The sequence below is a fragment of the Polypterus senegalus genome, chromosome 2 (genome assembly GCF_016835505.1).
Source record: "Polypterus senegalus isolate Bchr_013 chromosome 2, ASM1683550v1, whole genome shotgun sequence".
NCBI classification, from domain to species: Eukaryota; Metazoa; Chordata; class Cladistia; order Polypteriformes; family Polypteridae; genus Polypterus; species Polypterus senegalus.
This window is the reverse complement of record NC_053155.1, coordinates 149130947-149154266: the sequence shown is the minus strand read 5'-3', so window position 1 is coordinate 149154266 and position 23320 is coordinate 149130947. Positions and strand designations below refer to the sequence as shown.

The 23320-nt window shown below is 41.6% G+C and overlaps 1 protein-coding gene across 1 annotated transcript in view; it reads right to left on the bottom strand.

The window, feature by feature from the left end:
* The window catches only part of tmtc4 (transmembrane O-mannosyltransferase targeting cadherins 4), a 221270-nt gene that overhangs the window by 14668 nt on the left and 183282 nt on the right, over positions 1-23320 (bottom strand). The gene's annotated exons all lie outside the window — the stretch shown is intronic.

Sequence of the window (23320 nt, the reverse complement as noted above, 5' to 3'; positions counted from 1 at the left end):
TGGAGCTAGAAGAGATGGTGGTTTGGACCCTTGTACGGTTGGGAAAGAGAATATGTCGATGGAAGTTTAGTCGATTTAGAATAAGGGGAAGTGCAGGCTGTAGTAGCTAAAGGGGATAAAATTGATGGAGCCACAGCATGAAGTTATGGGAAAAGTAGTGGAAGCTAGGTTAACAAGGAGAGATGATTAGTGAGCAGCAGTATGGTTTCATAGCAAAAAGTGCACAACAGATGCAAAGGTTTGTTCGAGGGTGTTGGAAAGCCAGAAGGAATTGCACTGCGTCTTTGTGGACCTGGAAAAAAGCAAATGACAGGGTGCCTCAAGAGGGTTGTGGTGTTGTATGAAGAAGTCGGGAGTGGCGAGAAGTATGTAAGAGTTGTACAGGATACGATAGGGAAGTACGACAGTGGTGAGATATGTGGTAGGAGTGGCGGATGCATTCAGCGTGGAGGTGGGGATTACATCAGGGATTGGCACAGGTTTCTCTTATTTGAAATAATGATGGACAGGTTGGCAGATGAGATTAGATACAAGTCCCTTGGGTATGATGTTTGATGATGACACTGTAGCGAGAGTGGGGAGTAGGTTGAGGAGACCCGGGAAAAAGTGGAGATAAACTCTAGATAGGAGAGGAATAAAGGTCAGTAGCAACAAGACAGCATACATGTGTGTGAGCAGAAGGTCAATGGAATGAGTAAGGATGCAGGAAGTAGAGTTGGTGAAGGAGGATGGTTTAAATACTCATCAACAGTACAAAGTAATGGGGATTGTGGAAGAGGGCGAAAGAGTGCGGGAAAAGGGTAGAATGAGTGCACAAGAGTGTCAGGAGTAATTTGTGACAGATGGTTTATCAGCAAGAGAGGAAGGAACATCTACAGGATGGTAGTGAGACCAGCTATATTATATGGGTTGGAGGCGGTGGCACTAACTAGAAAGCAGGAGGCGGATGTGGAGTGGCAGAGTTAAAAATGCTAAGATTTGCATTGTGTGTGACGTGGATGGACAAAATTATAAATGAGTACATTAGAGAGTCGGCTCAGGTTGGACGGTTGGGACACAAAAGTGAGAGAGGCGAGATTTAGTTGATTTGGATTTGTTCAGAGGACAGATGCTGGGTATATTGGGAAAAGGATGTTAAAGATAGAGCTGCCAGGCAATAGGAAAAGGGAAGACCTAAGAAGGCTTATGGATGTGGTAAGAGGACAGGCAGGTGATGGGTGTGACAAAGCAAAATGTATAGGATGATCTGCTTGGGAACCCCTAATGGGAGTAGCTGAAAAAAGTGGTGCTTTTATTATGGGACAGTGCAAAAAGCATTACTTGGACTTTTCCTTCAAAGGCTTCTACGATGTCTTTTTGATTAATTTCAATTATGACAATTTTATTATTCACAGAAATGACCTGTAAAACTTCTGCAAAATCACATACAGCTTGGTACATACCACATAATCAGTTATTTTTAATTTGAATTCTAAGTGTAATACTGTTTCCCCTGATCATCCTTGAGATTTTTTTTTGCAGCTTAATTGGAGTCCACCTGTGGTAAATTCAGTTGATTGGACATGATTTGGAAAGGCACACACCTGTCTATATAAGGTCCCACAGTTGTCAGTTCATGTCAGAGCACAAACCAAGTATGAAGACAAAGGAATTGTCTGTAGACCTCCGAGACAGGATTGTGTGGAGCACAAATCTGGGGAAGGTTACAGATAAATTTCTGCTACTTTGAAGGTTCCAATGAGCACAGTGGCCTTCATCATCCATAAGTGGAAGGAGTTCGAAACCACCAGGACTCTTCCTAGAGCTGGCCGGCTATCTAAACTGAGCAATCGGGGGAGAAGGGCCTTAGTCAGGAGGTGACCAAGAACCCAATGGTCACTCTGTCAGAGCTCCAGAGGTCCTCTGTGGAGAGAGAACCTTCCAGAAGGATAACCATCTCTGCAGCAATCCACCAATCAGGCTTGTATGGTAGAGTGAGCCAGACAGAAGCCACTGCTTAGTAAAAGGCACATGAAACCCACCTGAGTTTGCCAAAAGGCACCTGAAGGACTCTCAGACCATGAGAAACAAAATTCTCTGGTCTGATGGAGACAAGATTGAACTCTTTGGTGTGAATGCCAGGTGTCACGTTTGAAACCAGGCACCACTCATCACCAGGCCAATACCATCCCTACAGTAAAGCATGGTGGTGGTAGCATCATGCTGTGGGATGTTTCTCAGTGGCAGGAACTGGGAGACTAGTCAGGATAAAGGGAAGATGACTGCAGGAATGTACAGGAGACATCCTGCATGAAAACTTGCACCAGAGTGCTCGACCTCAGACTCAGAGGGCGGTTCACCTTTCAGCATGACACGACCTAAGCACACAGCCAAGATATCAAAGGAATGGCTTCAGGACAACTCTGTGAATGTCCTTGAATGGCCAGCCAGAGCCAGACTTGAATCCGATTGAACATCTCTGGAGAGATCTTAAAATGGCTGTGTACCGACGCTTCCTATCCAACCTGATGGAGCTTGAGAGGTGCTGCAAAGAGGAATGGGAGAAACTGGCCAAGGATAGAGTCAGCTTGGCATCATATTCAAAAGACTTGAGGCTGTAATTGCTGCCAAAGGTGCATCGACAAAGTATTGAGCAAAGGCTGTGAATACTTATGTACATGTGATTTCTCATTTTTTAAATTTTTTAATAAATTTGCAAAAACCTCAAGTAAACTTTTATTACGTTGTCATTATGGGGTGTTGTGTGTAGAATTCTGAGGAAAAAAATGAATTTAATCCATTTTGGAATAAGGCTATGTAACGTAACAAAATGTGGAAAAAGTGATGCGCTGTAAATACTTTCCGGAAGCACTGTATATATGTATATATATCTATATATATCTATATATATATATCTATATATCTTGTCACGCTTGGGTCACAGATTTGCACAGAACACAGAAGGTCGTAGAAAAAAGAAGGATTTTTATTCAGACACCCAAACACATGAGCTTAAGCGTGCTCCATGACAAGTCAGATATAACAGTTCCGCTAGGAGCAGAGAAATAAAGCAAACAATCAATTCCCAAACTGACAGAACGCTCAGAAGGCTTATAAGTCGGTGATCAGCCTTGAGGCTTGTATTCAGCGTTATAGTGCAAGGATAGAGAGCAATGTGTAGTCAGTGTTTCAGGGTTTGTGTTTTCCCAGGGCGTCTGTCTCTATTTGGGGTGCGATCAGCCTCCGGCTCACACCTCCCCTCAGCTTTATTCACATTCCTGTGAATCAAGCGACTCTCTGACCAGGTTCATTTAGTCGTGATAACAGCGTCTGCGTTGGCGTGTTCAGAACCTGGTCGATGCTTTACTGTGAAACTGTAAGGTTGTAAACCCAGAAACCATCTCATTAGGCGAGGTTTGTATCTTTCTGTCGGTACAACCACTGAAGTGGAGCATGATCAGTTACCAAAGTGAAGTTTCGTCCCCACAAGTAATGCAAGCGCTTCCACAGCTCACCTAATTGCCAAGCATTCTTTCTCAATTGTAGAATAATTCGTTCCCTAGGAAGTAATTTCCTACTCAAATATGTGATTGGATGTTCTTCTCCATCAAAAATTTGTGACAGGACTGCCCACACCAAATGCACTTGCGTCTGTTTGCAAGATAAAATCTTTTGTGAAATCCGGGTTCCTTAGAACCGGGTAAGAAGACAATGCTTTTTAAATCGTTGAAAGACGTTCAATTTTCTGTCCACAGGACAGGTCGGTTTTGCCTCTAGTAAGTTCTGTAAGAGGAGCAGCTCTATGGTGCAAAATTTGGAATTAATTTTCTGTAGTAACCAGCGAGTCCCAGAAAGTGCGTACTTGTTTCTGTGTCTCAGGTCTCGGGTAAACAAGCATTTCTTCTATTTTCCTTAATTGTGGCCTAAGTAAACCCTTGCCCATAGAATAGCCTAAGTAATAAGTCTCGGACATGCCTAGTTTACATTTCTTAGGGTTAGCAAGTCAAGGCCAGCCTGTCTCAAGCTTTCAAGAAGCGGCTTGAAGCCGCTCTAAGTGTGTTTTCAATCATTGCACAAAAATCACGACATCGTCCAAGGTATGCCCAGCATATTCAGAGTGAGGCGTAGGATCTGATCCATCATACGCTGAAAAGTTAGAGGTGCCCGTGAAGACCAAGCGAGTCTTGTAAATTCATAGAGTCCGTCAGAATGAAATGCCGTTTTCTCACAACTGCTAGCCTCTAAAGGCACCTGCCAATAGCCTTACGTGAGATCTAAGCGTGGAGATATAGCTCCCCTGACCCAGTTTTTCCAATAGTTCATCGACACGGGGCATGGGATAAGCATCGAATTTAGAGACCTTATTCAAGCGTCTCAAATCGATACAGAACGAACCGAACCGTCTTGCTTTGGACTATCGACTGGGCTGCACCAGTCACTTTTACTCACGAATTACACCCAGTGTCAGCATCTTTTACCTCTTCAGCGCACAATATTTCGGCGCTTCGGTATCCGGGCGCCGCATCTATGCTAAACATCAGGTGCAGTGATAATTTTATGTTTTGTAATGTTAGTCTTGCCTGGTAAATCTGAAAAGACATCAGTGTTCCGTTCTATCAAAGATAACAGTTCTGTCTTTTGCGTGTCAGTAGATCGTTACCAATGGTACATCGGACTGAGAAACAGCAGCCAAGGAAGTGTTAACCTCTTGTCGGTCGGTGCCATTCCTTCAAGAGGTTAATGTAGTAAAATCTGGAATGGTTTGCGCCGGCCGGTATTCTAACCTTGTAATTTACGGACTCATACGCTCCTCAATAATGGCGGGCCCTGCCATTTAGCTAAGAATTTGTGTGGATCCGAGGAACCAGTACCAAAACCGATCGCCAGGTTTGAACTCACGGAGCTTCTCGCCTATCGTAAAGCAGCTTCTGAGTTTCCTGTTCTGTTGTTGGTGTTCCACAGCAATAGAGGAAAGCATAGAAATTCTGTCTTACTCTGAAATTAGTCGATCTGCAAAGCTTGACCCCGCTGCTCTCGTTTCTATCCATTCCTCCATACCACATCCAGGATGCCTCAGCCGCCTGCGAATAACAACTTCGAAGGGACTCAAGCCAGTGGACACCTGTGGTGATTCTCGCCTATACAAAAAAGCGGTGGACAGTGTTCCATGTTGTGGGATCATTATGAGCAACTCGCCTGATCATCTGTTTCAATGTTTTGTTAAATCGCTTCGGTTAAACCATTCATTTGAGGATGGTAAACAGTAGTACTCAATTTCTTAATAGCAAAGCTGTCACACAATTGTTTCATCCGCGAGAAGTGAAAGGTGTGCCCTGATCAGTTAAGATTTCTCTAGGGATACAATCGAGGTAAAGTTTCACATAGTGCTTTGGCTACAGCCGAAGAGTTGGCCTTTTCAAGCGCTGATCATTTCTGGATATCGTGTCGCATAATCAACCAACACCAGCAAATATTGGTACCCATCCTTAGTCTTAGGTAATGGTCCCACAATATCTAATCCCACGCTGAAAGGGAACTTCCAATATGGGCATAGGACAAAGGGAGCCGAGGAGGCTTATAAGCAGAGGCGATCTGGCAGTCTGGACAGAAGTACAAAATCGTTCAACATCTTTTCCCATATTAAGCCAATAAAATCGTTTTGATAACCGGTCTCTAGTTTTGCTATCGGCACGGTGCCCAAAGATTGTGAATGTGCCAGATGCAAAACAGTTTCCCTATTGCTCCAGGTACCACCAGTTGTTCAATAATTCCCTCAAATGATCTGAGATCACTCTGAAAAGGCAACCGTCCTTTTCTATAAAGTGTGGGGTTTTCACCCCGAATTACGCTCTTGGTAATAAGAGTCATTAGCAGGCGAGCCTGTTTAAATGCATATTCTATGAGCTATCAGTATGCTGCAAAGCAAAAATCTGATTGTTCGTTAACACTTTCGGTTTGTGTTCGGGCGTTTGCAATCTGGGAAGATGAGAAGGAGCAGCCCATTCTGGAAGATTGTCGGGAGTGACCTCCTCCGATCTAGCTGGAGAGATCGGGTTCAATATCTAAGTTGGGCTCTAGATTTTCCCGGCGCTACCAGTTCTTGTCTTGGATTTCTTCTTCTTCTCCCCCCACCAAGTTCATTAGTGGACTGGACTACTGGTCCCTCATTTATTAATCAGTTTAGGAAAAGGGCATTTCTCCGTCCTATGAGTAATGGCCAAGGGCACGAGTCGAAGCGCGATAAACCAAAGTGGCGCCCCTATAAGTTAAAGGAAGAAGTCTGATAATCTTTAACATCACCATGTACCTGCGTATTTTTACAGTCTCACAGTCTCTAAGGCATTGTTCATTAAGACAGTCTGTCTCTCACAATACAAGGTCACTTCCGAATCTAACAATGCTGAGATTTCTCTGTCCCCAATTTCACGGGATCAACAAGCCATCTTTTCCATCAGGATATGTAATAGTTGAGCAACAAATCTTGCCAGTCAATCTCCATTGAATGAGCTGGAGACAAGCGACAATCTCTTGCCAAATGGCGAGCTGATCACATCGGAAACATCTACGTCGGCTCCGTTTCCGAAAATATCCTCTCGGCGTCCACGTCGGCGTGCTCTGTAGCCTCCACGGCTCGTTGACCGCTGTTGCCGCTGTCTCCCCAGAATCAAGCGTCCCATCTGACTGGATTTCGGGTCCTACCTGACCCCATTAGATTTTCAGGTCCTGCAGCTTGTCGATCGAGCGGCGAGAATGTCCTGGCGTTAGTTCACAGGTTCGAAGCAACCGCGAAATCCACGCTCTTTCTCCAAGTGGACTGTGAACCCTCTAATCGTCTGGACATAATCATTAATGATTTAATATCATGGCTAGAAATTCATCTCGAAGAACTTCAGGTATGCGGCCAGTAATATATTCACGACAACTGTTTCCATCCGTCTCCTTCAAACCAACAGTGCACTTTATGTATCAAATCTTGAATTTCGCAAAGGATTGGGTCATCCATGTTTAGTTTCCAGTCTTTAAGTGCAAATGTTTTAGACTTCTGAAATAAGTCTTGGCGGCATCCATCTGTGCAACCACTTCTGGTACCACTTGTCGCTTGGGTCACAGATTTGCAGAGAGACACAGAAGGTGTAGAAAAAGAAGGATTTTATTCAGACACACGCGACACATGAGCTTAAAGCGTGCTCCATGACAAGTCAGATATAACAGTTCCAGCTAGGAGCAGAGAGATAAAAAGCAAACAATCAATTCCCAAACTGACAGGCGCTATGAGAGCTTATAAGTCGGCAGAGTACTGTGAGGCTTGTATTGCAGCGTTATAGTGCAAGGATAAGGAGCAATGTGTAGTCAGTGTTTCAGGATTTGTGGTTTTCAGAGGGCGTCTGTCTCTATTTAGGGTGCGATCAGCCCTCGCTCATCACTATATATATATATATATATATATATATATATATATATCACACACACACACACACACACACATATATACATATATATACATATATATATATATATACATATATACATATATATATATATATATATATACATATATACATATATACATATATATATATATATATATATATACAGTGGTGTGAAAACTATTTGCCCCTTCCTGATTTCTTATTCTTTTGCATGTTTGTCACACAAAATGTTTCTGATCATCAAACACATGCTAACCATTAGTCAAATATAACACAAGTAAACACAAAATGCAGTTTTTAAATGGTTTTTATTATTTAGGAGAAAAAATCCAAACCTACATGGCCCTGTGTGAAAAAGTAATTGCCCCTTGTTAAAAATAACTGTGGGGTATCACACCTGAGTTCAATTTCGTAGCCACCCCAGGCCTGATTACTGCCACACCTGTTTCAATCAAGAAATCACTTAAATAGGAGCTATATATATGTGTGTATATATATATATATATATATATATATAGTGACAGATTAAGTTTGCTCGCACCCTTGTACCCTCAGACTATCGTCAGACACCAGGTAAAATCCAATAATGATATATTATAATAATAAATGACAAGCTGCGCTCCTCTCTACAATTCTCAATAAACAATACAATAATTAATAAACCAACCCTCCCTCCCAGGCCTTAGCCCCCCTGCCTCCCAACTCAGCTCATCGTCTGGGGCTCCCAGTCCTTTTATTTTCCCCTGACCGGAGGTGTTCCTCCCAACAGTCCACAGTCCTTATTCCTTCGGGTCAGGGTAAATAGTCCCTTTTCTTCAACCGGGAGCACATCGTTTCTTCCTGTCCGTGACCGTGGCACTCCCGGTCATAGGGCACTAGAGCCTGACCGCCCTACAGCGGCGACTGGTGGCCCCAAAGGTACCCAGCAGGGCTGTGTACAAACACTACATAGTCCATGATGCCCTGCTGGAACTGGGGCATGATCATGCTGTCGGAGACTCCCCCTGGCTGACCTGGGGTTGAGGCGGAACATACATATACATATACACACACATATACATATAAAACACACACACATATACATTATATATATATAATATATATATATACATTTTATATATATATATATATATATATATATATATATACATTATATATATATATACATTATATATATATATATATATATATATATAATAGCAAAATACCAGCTTTCTTTGGCGAAGTACTACATTAAAATTTTTATTAGGAAAAAATTTTAAACCCTTTTAAACTGAGGAAAATATGCCAATAATTATTTGTTAAGGATCTCTTTGATACAATGTTGTCAGTTGCCCTCGGTTGTAACATGACCCAAACTGTGCGTAAGCTTGCCCCTTGAGCATGCAACACAGTTTCCATGTGAACAGTAATCTTCTCTCAAATCTCCAGCTTGGTTGCTGCTGTCAAATCGTTTAATTTCCATGGTTTTGTTTCAATTATGACAGTATTTGCAAGATTGTGATTAAATGACATTGGCATCTGTCAAAGCGTTTGTAAGCCAAAAACCGGTTCAGCGAAAAAATCACATCACTTTTGAGAGTTTAAAACATTCATAAACATCATCAAAGTGTCCACTACTGAAATCGTCACCTGTGAATCTAAGATGTTTAAAAGAAGCATTGGCGGTTAGCCAAAAAGGTGTAAAATATTTGCCTTTTGGTACATTAAGCGACAACCAAACAATTCGCGGCGCCATCAACCCCAATGCAGAACCATGGTGGGGCTTAAGCATTTCACTCTTATAGTGCTCCTGTGTAGTATAATTATCTCCTGTCTGTCATCAGTCCAAAAGCCCAGTCCCAGTCATTCAATACAAAAGACACAATGTTCCCCCGGATATCAAAAGTAGGCCTGATATGGCCGTGCAATATGTAACAAAAAGAATGGAAAAGGGTAGGTGGGATCTCCCTGAAACCATTGGAAAAGTGTAGTTCTTAGATCGATGGATCATCTCGATTGTAATAAACAAACAATAAAACAGCGGGCCGTGGATTAAAAAAAAAAGGCTGTAGTTAACGTGGGGAGGGGGAATCCTGTGGCGAAGAAAGGGGGGAATGTAGAGACTGGGCGACGGGCCCCGGCCTTTTTAAGCAGGCAGCCAAAAACGTGGGAGGCGTTGGGATGGGGCCCCAATGCCCCCTCCCCACGTGACCAGTTCAGGTAGGGGCGTATATATTCGAAAGTAATTAGTTAGCATTGGGAACCCCGTGTACCAAATTTCTTGAAGAGGGGCCCCATAAGTAAAAAAAGATTTGAAAAGTTCAGTATGGCCCCCCGGGTGGCATTATACCGAAAAAAAGAAATTCATGGTTTTGGTTAACCCCGGGGAAGCCGCCTACAAATTTAAGATGGGGCCTGAAAAGAACAACATGGTGGGCGTTGTTGACCGCTATATGAATTTTCTAAATGAAACCTGTTAATTTTTGAAGTAAGCTGAAAGGAATGAGCCTGCCAAATTTCGCCTTCTCCCCCCGGGAAGTTGGAGAATTAGTGGCGTTTGGAAATTCAATATGGCGGCCGACGGGGGTCATACCACAAAAATAAGTATGCTTTGGGTTTTTGGTTATCGGAAGCCCCCTATCAAATTTGTGAAGATGGGGTCAGCCTTCACCACGGAAGTTGGAAAATTATGGCGTTGGAAAGTTCAATATGGCCCGACGGGGGGATCCATCGAAAAAAAATCTCCCCGGGTTTGGGTGGCGCGGGAAGCCGCCTCCAAATTTTCGTGAAGATGGGGCCATAAAAAAAAAGTTAAACATGGGGGCGTTGGGACCGTTATGACCTTTAAAATGAAATTTTTTGAAATAAAACCTGCCCCTTTTGGGTGGCTGTGGTAACCGCCAATTTCAGCCTTCTACCCGGGGGTTGGAGTTGTGATGAGTCAGTGGTGGTGGTGGTGGGGGCTTTTCCTTTTATTGTATACTCAAAATCCGGCGGGAAAAATGTTAAAAAAGAAAAAAGGAAAATTTTAAAAAAAAAATTTTAATGTTGTCAATGTAATTGTTTTTTTTTTTATATTTTTTTTATTAAAATATATAAAACAAAACACACACACAAAAAAACATATATATAAAATAATATAAATATCCAAACATTCATATCACAAACCTTTTAAAAAAAAAAAATTAAAATTTTTCAAAACAACAATATAAAAAAAATTTCTATAATCATTTAAATTTAAACACAAAAGCTTTTCTTACCCAGTCTCCTTTTTTAAAAAGCAGTTGACCCCCCTCTTCTTTGCAATAACAAATCAAATCATTCAGTTGTCTTTGCTCATATGTCTTTTTGGGCTGGGCCTGGCATCTTTATTTGACAAGTTTTTTTCTGTTTGGTGTGAGGTTCTGTGGTGGAGATTCTCAGGATGGGGGTCTCATCATAGGCGACTCCTGTGTGCTGTTTGTTAGTCTTTATCCTAAAAAGAGCTTCTCACACAAATTGCTCCCAAAAGGTTCGAGCCGCATGTAGCCGGATTTTTTGTTCTTCAAAAGTCCCAAGCCGTGCAAACTCAGTCGCTCAGTTTATCAACAAAGTGCGTTTTGGAACACCGGGTGCGATTTAGTTTAACATTACTTGGTAACAGGGAAAATGGGGCAAGTGGTTGTGTCCCCCCAAAAAAGCAGCCTAAAATTGAAATCACTTTTATTTTTGGGAATCGCCCGCTAAATGTCAGATTCTTATTTAATTCTTCTGCTTTCTTATTTTTGCTTTTTGCATTCAGGTCTTTCAGGTTACCCTGATGTTTTTTTTTATAGTCCCGTCTTAGATTAAATTCTGTAATTACAGCCACATTAGCTCCACAAATGAGACACGGGTTCAGTAAACATATACTCAGCCTCCCATGGTTTTTAAAGGCTCTATTTTCAGAATCAACTTTTCTCTTCAGCATCGTGTGAGCTAGCCCGCAATAACTTCAGCATCTTAAGGTCAGAGTTGATTAGCGGAACTGTTGGCAAGGCAGCTGAAGGCGCTGCATTATGGGATCTGTAGTTTGTGTGTGTGTTACCGGCGCTTCGCCATACCGGAGCTTTATACTAATAGTACAGTATATAAAATGTATCGCGGGCGGATATAATTACCGCGGGCGGATGTGGCCCAGCCCCTTGAGTTTGACACATATGGACTAAATAGAACTTGAAAAGATATATTTTTTCAAATGTGATCAGCGTAATTCAGATAGAGTTGGTAGCTCTACAGCCTGCATGCCTCAATGAGTCATCCTCACTCCTCTTCGCTCTTTTTACCCGTTCATCTAATGAATACACTGAGTATGGCTTTACCAAAACAATCATTGATGGCGAATAAAGTATCCATTGACCGGTATGTAGATCTATATATATATACATATACATACAGTATATATACCGCGTCATCAGCGGAGAAGTAGTGTGTTAAAAAGCTAGAAAAGAGAAAGGAACATTTTAAAAATAACATTAACATGACTGTCAATATACAGTATTTGTTTTGTGAGGTGTTACTGAGTGTTGCTGTCATCAAGGATTTTGATTATCATTATTTCTTTCAATCAGGTTACGTATTTGTAGGATGTGTTGTGTTCAAGTTACATTCCATGTTTGTCAATCGTTGTAAAGATGACAGGTTTCATTCATCGATTTGTTTTCTTACACTGCATCAATAAACAGCTCGTCTTCTTCTTTATCTAAGACCTGACACACTGCATGCACGGGTTTTTACCTGTCTTCCTTTAGCGGGACAGTGACTTTTTCCACCGTGTGCTTTGTTTCCGCAGTAGCTGGATTTATGAATATGCTAACCTCGGCGCTTCATATTTTTTGCTGCCTTTTTCAATTGTGTAATTTGGTTTTTGTCCAGCTCTTTGGAACTGTTGCCTTTATCTGTACTTTCGTCAGTTCACGTGAGCCACTCGGTGTATTACTTGCATCGAAGGTTCCCAGCTTTACTTGTGCCATCTGTGCTATGTCCATAGCTGTATTTAATGTTACTGTAGGTCCATAGCGCTTAAAACTTTCTGCTCTGCAGTTTCGCTGAGTTTGTGTCAAACACCACCCTGACCATCTCATCTTCCTCTCCATAAGCCTCAGTCCTTCACCGTAGAATATTTACCCGTGGCAGTTTGCTATTGGATTTACCGCTGCGGAGATGACCTTATATGGGCAGACGCTAAATTACAAGCCAGCGATCAGCCTGTCTATGAACTTAATTTAAAATGTAGGTTTATATCGTGCTTTGTTTCCGAGTAGAAAACTCTCATGAATATGGTTGTATATGTCCTACTTTCGCTGCTTGTTATTGTTGCTGCCTTCTCAATTATATAATGCATGTTTTCTTGAGTGCTTTTTGGGAGGTCTTCCTGGTTTTCTCTGTACTGCGTGATTCACAGTGGGCGGGCGTGATGATGTCACGAAACTCCTCTTCAGGCGTTGAAGCTCATCTCCATTACAGTAAATGGAGAAAACTGCTTCCAGTTATGACCATTACGGCGTAGAATTTCGATATAAAACCTGCCCAACTTTTTGTAAGGAAGCTGTAAGGAATGAGCCTAAATTTCAGCCTTCCACCCACACGGGAAGTTGGAGAATTAGTGATGATAGGGGGGATGTGAGGCTTGCCTTTTATTAGTATAGATAGATGGAATTATATATATATATATAATTTTATATATATAATATATATATATATATATATATATATATATATATATATATATATATATATCTGACAACAACACTCATCACTTACAACAGTGACAAAACAATTACATTGACAATCATGTTGCTTATTTTCAAAATGTTTCCTTTCTTTTTTATTGCTTCTTTACCACTACTTCTCCCTAAACGCGGTATTTCTTATATATATATATATATATATATATATATATATATATATATATATATATATATATATATAGATAGATAGATAGATATGACAACAACATCATATCAATGACAAAACAATTACATTAACAATCAAGTTTGATTTTTTAAATTTTCCTTTTCTTTCATAATTTTTTTTAACACAGTACTTCTCAGTCGGCTTTATTCTTTTTATAATATATATATATATATATATATATATATATATATATATAACATACATATATAAAATATACATACATACATACACACATATATATATATATATATATATATATATATATTTTATATAACACACACACACACACACACACACACACACATATATATATATATATATATATATATATATATATATACCATATACACATATACTGCTCACAAAAATAAAAGGAACACTTTTTAATCAGAGTATAGCATCAAGTCATGAAACCTCTGGGCTATTGATTTGGTCAGTTAAGTAGCAGAGGGGGTTGTTAATCAAGTTTCAGCTGCTTTGGTGTTAATGAAATTAACAACAGGTGCCCCCTAAGGGGGGTAACAATGAGAAAACCCCTCAAAACAGGAATGGTTTAACAGGTGGAGGCCACTGATTTTTTTCCCTCCTCATCTGTTCTGACTGTTTTGTCACTAGTTTTCATATGATACAGTGTTCCTACTGGTAGCATGAGGAATACCTGGACCCTACAGGCGTTGACAGGCAGTCCAACTTCTCCAGGATAGCAATCAATACGTGCCATTGCCAGAAGGTTTGCAGTGTGCTCAGTACAATCTTAAGGGCATGGAGAGATTCTAGGAGACAGGCAGTTACTCTGGTTGGTTGGACAAAGCTATAGAAGGTCCATAATCATCAGCAGGACCGGTATCTGCTACTTTGGGCAAGGAGGAACAAGATGAGCATTGCCAGAGCCCTACAGAATTACCTCCAGCAGGCCACTGGTGTGAATGTCTCTGACCAAACATTCAGAAACAGACTTCATGAGGGTGGTCTGAGGGCCCGACATCATCTAGTGGGCCCTGTGCTAACTGTCTGTCACCGTAGGGCTTGATTGGCATTGCCATAGAATATCAGAATTGGCAGGTCCACACTGGCGGCCTGTGTTTTTCACAGGTGAAAGCAGGTTCAATCTGAGCACATGTGACAGACATGAAAGGGTCTGGAAAAGCCATGGAGAATGTTATACTGCCTGTAACATCATTCAGCATGACCCGGTTTTGTGGTGGGTCAGTGATGGTCTGGGAGGCATATCCAAGGAGGAGACACAGATCTCTACAGGCTAGACAATGGCAACTTGGCTGCCATTAGGTATTGGAATGAAATCATGGGATCCATTGTCAGACCCTATGCTGGTGCAGTGGGTCCTGGGTTCCTCCTAGTACATGACAATGCCCGGCCTCATGTGGCGAGAGTATGCAGGCAGTACCTGGAGGATGAAGGAATTGATACCATTGACAGGCCCCCATGCTGCACTGGACCTAAATCCAATTGACACTGGGACATTATGTTTTGGTCCAGTCCACCCCACCAGGTTGCACCTCAGACTGTCCAGGAGCTCAGTGATGCCCTGGTCCAGATCTGGGAGGAGATCCCCCAGGACACCATCTGTCGTCTCATTAGAAGTGACGTTGTCAGGCATGCATACAAGCATGTGGGGGCCATACAAACTACTGAGTACGATTTTGAGTTGCTGCAATGAAATTTCAGCAAATGGACTCGCCTGCGCATCATTTTTCACTTTGATTTTGTCTTTGAATTCAGCCCTCTGTAGGTTCACAAGTTCCATTTCCATCAAGCGATATGGCATCCTTTCATTCCAACACATTACCCAGTATTATATCAGTAGAGATATCCAGCATGATTTTTTCCCATTGAGCTCTGATGTGTCTGATTGCCATATCCGCACTGTGAGACGCCTAAGACAGCGCTACAGGGGAGACAGGAAGGACAGCTGATCATCCTCGAGTGGAAGAGCCGGATCTCAATCCCATTGAGCATGTCTGGGACCTGTTGGATCGCAGGGTGAGGGCTAGGGCCATTCCCCTTAGAAATGTCCAGGTACTTGCAGGTGCCGCTTGGTGGAAGAGTGGGCAACATCTCACAGCAGAACTGACAAATCTGGTCCAGTCCATGAGGAGGAGATGCACTGCAGTACTTCAAGCAGCTGGTGGCACACCAGATACTGACTGTACTTTTGAATTTGAGCCTCCCTTCATTCAGGACACATTGTGAAACATTTTTAGTTTATGTCTTATGGTGTTGACTCTTTTAGTGCTCATAAAATATTTACACATTAAGTTTACTGAAAGTAAACCAGTTGAAAGTCAGAGGGCGTTTCTTTTGCTGAGTATGTGTATATATATATATATATATATATATATATATATATATATATATATATATAAATATAATATATATAAATATAAATATATATAAATATATATATAATCTCACACAAGTGTGCATAGTTGGAAGCTAATGGACCAAGTGAAGGTAATTCCGCACCAGGCCAGGAGAAGACAGGGTGCACTAAACTTTTCTCTGTTGTCTCTGCAAAACAAATACAGGAAATTCTGCCCAAGACTATCCCAACCTATTCACTTCAAGTGTGACTTTTCATACCATTTTTGTAGCCAGGGATAATAAGCAGGTGGCTGCCCCAAACCTTTTTGTGTGTGTCGAGGCTAATTATTTCATAGTGGCGTAGTCGGCAGAATGATGGCTTCCTTGTTGAATCAAAAGGCGAACTTGAAAAAGCCTCAACACACAATCAAGAACTCCAACCAAAGAAGGATCAGGAAGGAGATACTGTTCTCCGTCACCACAAGACTGGTCACGGTCAGTCAGTGCGGTTGGGGAAAGCTGGAGTGCTCTGACCCAGGAGCTATCAAAGTCATTTGATACCGTGGAGCGGGACCTTTAGACTAGGGCCAGGTTCAGGTGAGAACACACTGGGGACTTATTATGGGCTCCCTGGAAAGGGGACTGCTCTAAAGCTCCCCACAAAGAAAACTTTGAGAAAGGTGGGGGTACCCCAGGTTGGCAGGCGAAAAAGGTAATGGCCTTGGGGTTTAATCCCCAAAAGACTACTAAGGAACAGGCATACCAATTAAGGCAATATAAAAATAACATCAGATGAATGATGGAGCAGGTAAGCCTGTGTCTTATTGCTCTGAGCCCTGTCTAGTAATATCACCCAGCCAGCCTGGGGACGAACCTTTACAAACATGCATTCACTAATAGAGGTGATCGACCATTTAAGAGCAGAAACCTAATTGGGAGATCTAAAATAGTACTCGTGTGAACCCAGATGGGTTTGCGTCCCTACCGGTGAGTTCCATTCCCATATGCAAGAGTTATCTCTGGTGATCCCTGATGCAAGGTGAAGGGCTCCGCAAAGTGACAAAGGGGGGCACTGTGCTCTGGTTAATCCTGTGCCCTTCTCTCATACAGGAGTAGCGACAGTAAATGGTCTCCAAGTCCCTGCTTTATTTGTTTCTGGCAGTAACATCCCCATTGTTGCTCGCCATCTAGTGTTACTGTGACAGTGGCCCAGAACAAAGACCCGTATAACCTGTATTTACGGGGACTAAATCTGTCACTATAATTCCACCGCCTGTTACATCAGCCACGATGGTATCTTAAAAAGTGGTGGTGGCGGTACTACAAGATCCTCCATTTCCTGTAATACTTGCGAGAGACTGGTCTGATAAGAAAAGCTGTATAACACTCGCTGCTCTTAAACAATCAACAGGTCTAATCATGGACGTCGAAACAGTGTCTTCAGCTTCCTCCACGCTATGTTTACAGCCGGAGGACAGAAGAAACTCGGCCTCTAACAATGACATGGAGACACCCGGGATGTTGTGAAGCGATATGTCATCTTCAATCGGCGGGTTGAATCCAATCCTCTTACACGACTGAAGTTTCAGTTTAAGCAGATTCCGGCTTCTTTTAAAAGGGAGCAATGAAAGGACTACTCCCTTAAATTCTCAAAAATGCAGTCATTCTGGTGATAGCCATCACACACGCATCCCATGCCATAAGGTCCCACTTTGTATTAAATAACGACCCTTTGTATCAGGTAGCAGAACACGGTGTTTACAGTCCTTTAGTACCATGGACTTACCGGCGACAAGTCTATCAACTAGCACATACCCACCTCCTGGAAGCCCACTTGGGCCCCAAGAAAACACTAGAGCGTATTAAACACTGATTTGTTTTGGCCCAGGATTAATGAGGTGGTCCACTGTTTTTGCATGTCCTGTCCAGAATGTTAATTGTGGCAGATTCCTAGGATGGACCATGCTCCTCTAGTTCCCTTACCCCTGATTGATGTCCCATTTGAACATATCGGGGTCGACCTGGTGGGACCCCTAGAGCCCTCGGCCAGGGGACAAAAACATAATGGTCCTGGGTAGATTATGCTACCGATATCCTGAAGCTCTTCCTTGTGCTCAGCACATCGAAAGCTATCGCATTAGGAGTCAGTAGGGGTCTTTGCGAGTCAGTATTCCTAAAGAAATCCTAATGGATCAAGGGGACGCCATTTACCTCTGAGAGACATTCAGGGAGATGGCCAAGTTACTTTAAATAAAACATTTAAAGACCTCAGTATATCATCCTCAAACCGATGGTCTAGTATAAAGGTTATAGCAGACACTTGAACAGATACTGCGCAAGGTGGTCAATGAGGATGGAAGGAACTGAGATCAGCATCTCCCCCTCATCCATTTTGCACATCGGGAAGTCCCACAAGCCTCCACAGGGTTCTCATGCTTTGAATGGACGACAACCTGAGGTATACTGGATATTTTAAAAAGAAGGTTGGGAGGAACAGGCACTCCCTTTTCAAATATACTAGAGTATATCATGCAATTATGTGATAGATTCACTAAATTCGATCTATAAAAGGGTTCTCACGCTTTGAATTATTACATGGATGAAAACCCTCAGGTATATTGGATATTTTAAAGGAAGGATGGAAGGAAGAGGCATTCCCCTCTACAAATATAGTAGAGTATATCACGCAATTATGTGATAGATTCGCTAAAATTCGACCTCTTCTTAAATCTCACATGGAGAAGGTGCAAGCAGCCCAGGTCCATCACTATAACCGTGGTACGTCTTTACGGGAGTTCCATCTGGGGGATCGGGTCAGGTTGTTGGTTCCTACCTCACATTCTAAACTACTTCCCATTGGCAAGGCCGATTGAGGTTAAGGAGAGGAAGGGCTGGTTGATTATTTGATAAACAACCAAATTGTCAGCCCAGTGAGTGGGTTAATCATGCAAGTTTGCTGAAACCGTGGATGGTAGAGACACTGATCCTTCCACCGGACAGCCCGGCCACTCTCGTTTATGAATTAGACCTTGACTATCGTTCCCCCACCCTATGCACTCTTCAGTTACACCGGGGTAAAGTTAACATTATACAAAGTTATTGTCAGTTTTACCTGCTTTTTACAGTTGTGCTTGAAAGTTTGTGAACCCTTTAGAATCTATATATATAAATCACTAAGACAAGACACCCATGGAAAGCCGCCGGAAGAGGCTGGATTCACTAACGCCAACAAGTAAGACAACCTATGGTGCACGAGGGAGGAGCCCGCCTACCAACTCCAAGACAATTGGATACAACGACAACTCAGAGCCACGCCCACCAACTCGGATTTGGGACGACACAGAAGGAACAGCGCATTTATATTCGTCTGTTGTAGAGGCTTCATGACCTCGAGCCACCTTGACTGTTCATAGAGGCATGTTTCCGGAGGTGAGTCGCCATATGCAGCTGTAAAACGGTTTTAGGGTATCCCATGGGATCCTTAAAACAATCCTTTACAACTGAGTTTAAAACACAATGAAGTAAGCAGTCTTTAAAAAACCCACCACTGCACATACAAACTGTTTTAAAGCTACATACAGCAGTTCGCATCCGCGACAAACATGCGTCTTCTTCACCACGGACAACTATATGTTGCTCTCTCCAGAGTTCCATCTTTTCATTCACTTTCTGTTGTATTCTCAAGCCTCCCTTTTAGACAACTGTGTCTTTCCAGAAGTGTTCAACCATCAATAAATAATTATACAGTGTTTGTTATGCCTGGGTCACTATTGTGTTGTATTTTGCTTCTCAGATATCCATCTTTTCATTCACTTACTGTTGTATTTCACACCAACCCGCTTTTAGACAACGTGTCTTTCCAGAAGTGTTTAGCATTCAATAAATAATTATGCATGAAATTGAGCGTGTCACCGGCGCAGAGAGGTGTGGGTAAGCTGTTGAACCCATTTGGGCTGCAAACCATGGAATTCCCACTAAGAGCGACTCATACGCTCCCACTGGTTTCGTCCCTACCCTTTGTACACTCCCACCGCTACTACCGTGGTCTTAGGTGCTGCAAAGGGGTCACCTCAGATACATGAAAGCAAAGGTTAACATACTTTTGCCACTCACAAATATGTAATATTCGATTGTTTTCCTCAATAATGACCAAGTATAATATTTTTGTCTCATTTGTTTAACTGGTTTCTCTTTATCTACATTTAGGACTTGAGTGAAAATCTGATGATGTTTTAGGTCATATTTATGCAGAAATATAGAAAGTCTAAAGGGTTCACAAACTTTCAAAGCATAACTGTATTACTCTTCAATTTAACATTGTTTTTATCAGCATGCTGCTGCTAGGTATGTAATTTCCCTTGGGATTAATAAAGTATCTATCTGTACAAACTGATTTGCCTTCAACAATGGAAGCTCAAAGCAGTCATCCTGTCTGTCCTGGGGGTAGTGAGTGAGACATCAGGACAGATCTCCCTGGTTGTAAATGACATTGTGACGGAACTCAGGGTCATATTCCGAGAACGCCCATACAGACTTCACGAAGCAAAATGAACAGAAGTGGAGTTGGAGATCTAGGTGTGATAGAGGAGAGTTATAGTCCCTGGTCCAGTCCTATCATATTGGTTGGCAACCCCTGACAGTCGGTTTAACCCAAGTCTCCCAATTTGACATACCCGATGCCGTGAGTGGGCGACCACCTCGAGCGGCTAAGACAAGCCAAATTTTGACTACACTTGATATGACAAAGGGGTACTAGCAGGTTCCCTTTAATGGACTCTGCAAAGGAGACGGCTGCGTTTAGCACCCCTAGTGCACTCTGGCAGTATCATGTCCTTCAGATTCGGGTTGCATTAGGTACCCAAGAGTTTCCAATGTCTGGTGGATAAAGTGCTCCATCCTCATAATTCAGGGATAATGCTGCCTTACTTGGATGACGGGGTCATCTATTCCAGCACCTGGAAGGAACATCTACAGCAGGTCCAAGCTGTATTGTGGTCTTTAGCTGAAGCCGTCTATATTCGTCGAAGAAATGTTTCTTTGGATTGGTCGAAGCCAAATATTTAGCCTACCAAGTAGGACAGGGTATGGTGTGGCCACAGTGTTCCAAAGTTGATGCCATATTGAACTGGCCCCGTACGATGACCAAGAGGCAGGTTCAGGCCTTTCTCGGTTTGGAGGGCTACTCATGCGGTTTGTACCCAGTTTCTCTGAGAGAGCAACGCCCTTGACTAATCTTACAAGGAAGGGGAAACTGAATCATGGGATATGGGTTGATACAACAGAAGCTGCGCTTTTGTAATTTAAAGCAGGCCCTTATGTTGGGTCCAGTTTTGAAAGTACCTAACTTCTTTGCCTTTCATCCTCCAGACGGAGACTTCGGACACAGGTCTTGAAGCTGTGCTGAGCCAACATGTCGATGGAGTCGGAAAACTGTTGGACCAGGAAACCAGGTATGAGGCTGTGGGCGGAGACTTTGGCAATTAAAGGATATGTATTTTAATTATTTGGTAAATGGAATGACAACAGCTGTTGCCAGAATTCCTGTCCTATAGTGCGGATTTCCCAGGGTGAGGTTTTTATTGCTATAAATCCAAGAAAAGTAGCTAGCAACTTCAGCCTGCAGTTGAGTTTCTTTCTGTTTACAGAAAACCATTGGCAGAAACACTACAAGAAACATCCAATATCAATGCTATTTTCTTGGCGATTGTGACACACCTACTGCAGAGGTTCTGATGGTACAAATATGTACTTAACAAGTCCTTGATGCAGAATCAGAGATCATCATATAAATATAGATGACCTGAACTGCAGTACTTTTACGCTGCATACACCCTTGCCTCTATCTTTTGTTACTATCATTTAACGCTTTGTGGGAAATGCTTTTTGGAATATACATTTGGCTTTTGGTGTTCTATACATGTGTTTCTTTTGCCTTAAAATCACTGCATCAATCTGCAGACCCTCTAATGTTTATTTCCAAAACATGCTACTGAAAAGACTTCTCATGTTTGAAATTCATACAATAAACTGTGGATAGGGCAATGTAGACTTGATTAAGAGGCTCAAATTTAAATTTAGTACATCTTCTTGGAGTTTGGATACTACTTATGACGACTCAAAACTATTTTTAAATAAAAACATTAACTTACATTTTTCCACCAGCTTTTCAATATTGCATGAAAGAAAGTATCTAGCATACTGTATATGCTTACATCTTCTATCACAGTACATGTATATTAATTCAAAATGCAGCATCTAAGATATGAGCAAGAAGTAGGCAGTAATGGATGGCTCGCTTTAAAACCAATGTATGCCTATGCATTTTGTTTTTTAATAAAGTACAGTATTTGTACTCCATGTTAATAGCAATGAATGAAAAAAAAGCAATGAAATAAAACATTTTCTTAAATGAGTAAAATGCATATTGAGAAGTTCTACTGTCATAATCAACCCAGCTGTCCCACCAGCAGTTACGGTAAAATGTGGTTGTTTTAGAGAGAGGAAAAAATGGTTGGGGCTGTGTGATTATCATCAGTCTCTCAAACAAACACCGCATTTCACTGTCTGCTCATACACAATTCTAGTATTAACCCTATGCTTGTGCCTTCTTACACTACTGCTGTAAACAATATTTTGTCTCAGAGGATCTAAGACAGTCAGGAGAGTCCCCAGTGGACCAAATGATGGTGGCATGGGCAGTAAAAGTGTGATGTTGGCTACTAAAATAATTTTCTTTGAACTTATTAACAAGAGTACTTTACCTACTTCTTTCAATGGCTAGTATATGTTTATATCATAAATATGACATCTCTCAGAATCTAAAGATACCTAAGGTAGCACAGAGTAGAATTAAAAACGATTCCTTCTTGTAGTCTTAGGAACGGTTTAACACCACTTTAATATATTTAACAAGGTAATGTTTACACAGCTGAAATTATATCAAAAGAGATGGTAGCATTCATTTGACTAAAAACTAAATTGACTTTAAATTTCAAAACCATCGAAAGCAATTGTAAGGAATATACTAAATTTAAAATTAGTTAAGGTAGCAATAGATATGACCATCATTTTCTGTATTTTTAGATATTTAGATTATGGTTATAGTTGGGGCTAACACACCTGTTGCCTTGCTATTTTGTGTGTCTACAAGGTGCCATATCAAAAATTAACTAATCTGTTTCTCATTGTTTTGTGCTATGCTTTCGTAGCGTATGATAGATGCAATGTAATACTAGCGTTTTCTTTAAGTTTAAAGCTGCTCAACTGCTTCATATTTTGACTCTACTGTCAAACACTTGCACAAGCAATATTGGGGGAGTCAAAACCCAGTTTATATTTGTAGGCCCTTATCTTTAAGTAAAAGCTGGGCTAAGAGAGTTCTGTTTTTGTTTCTGCATTCTTTTGATGCTGGAGATGTTTTTTGTATTGAGTTCTTCTCACTTGCTGCTAAACCTATGTGTGTTTTGCTTTTTTGTGGTTACTGAAATATTTGTGTTTGCTTGTTAATTAAATAATAGACACAGTATAGTATAATAATGATGCTTTGTACTTCTGTAGGTTGTTTACCTGTGTTATCTAGGAGGATAACCATGTTGTTCCAAGCCAAACTATGGTTAGGTTTCAGCATTGTTGCATTTCTCCAAGCATTGAGAGCATCCACATGCCGATTCAAA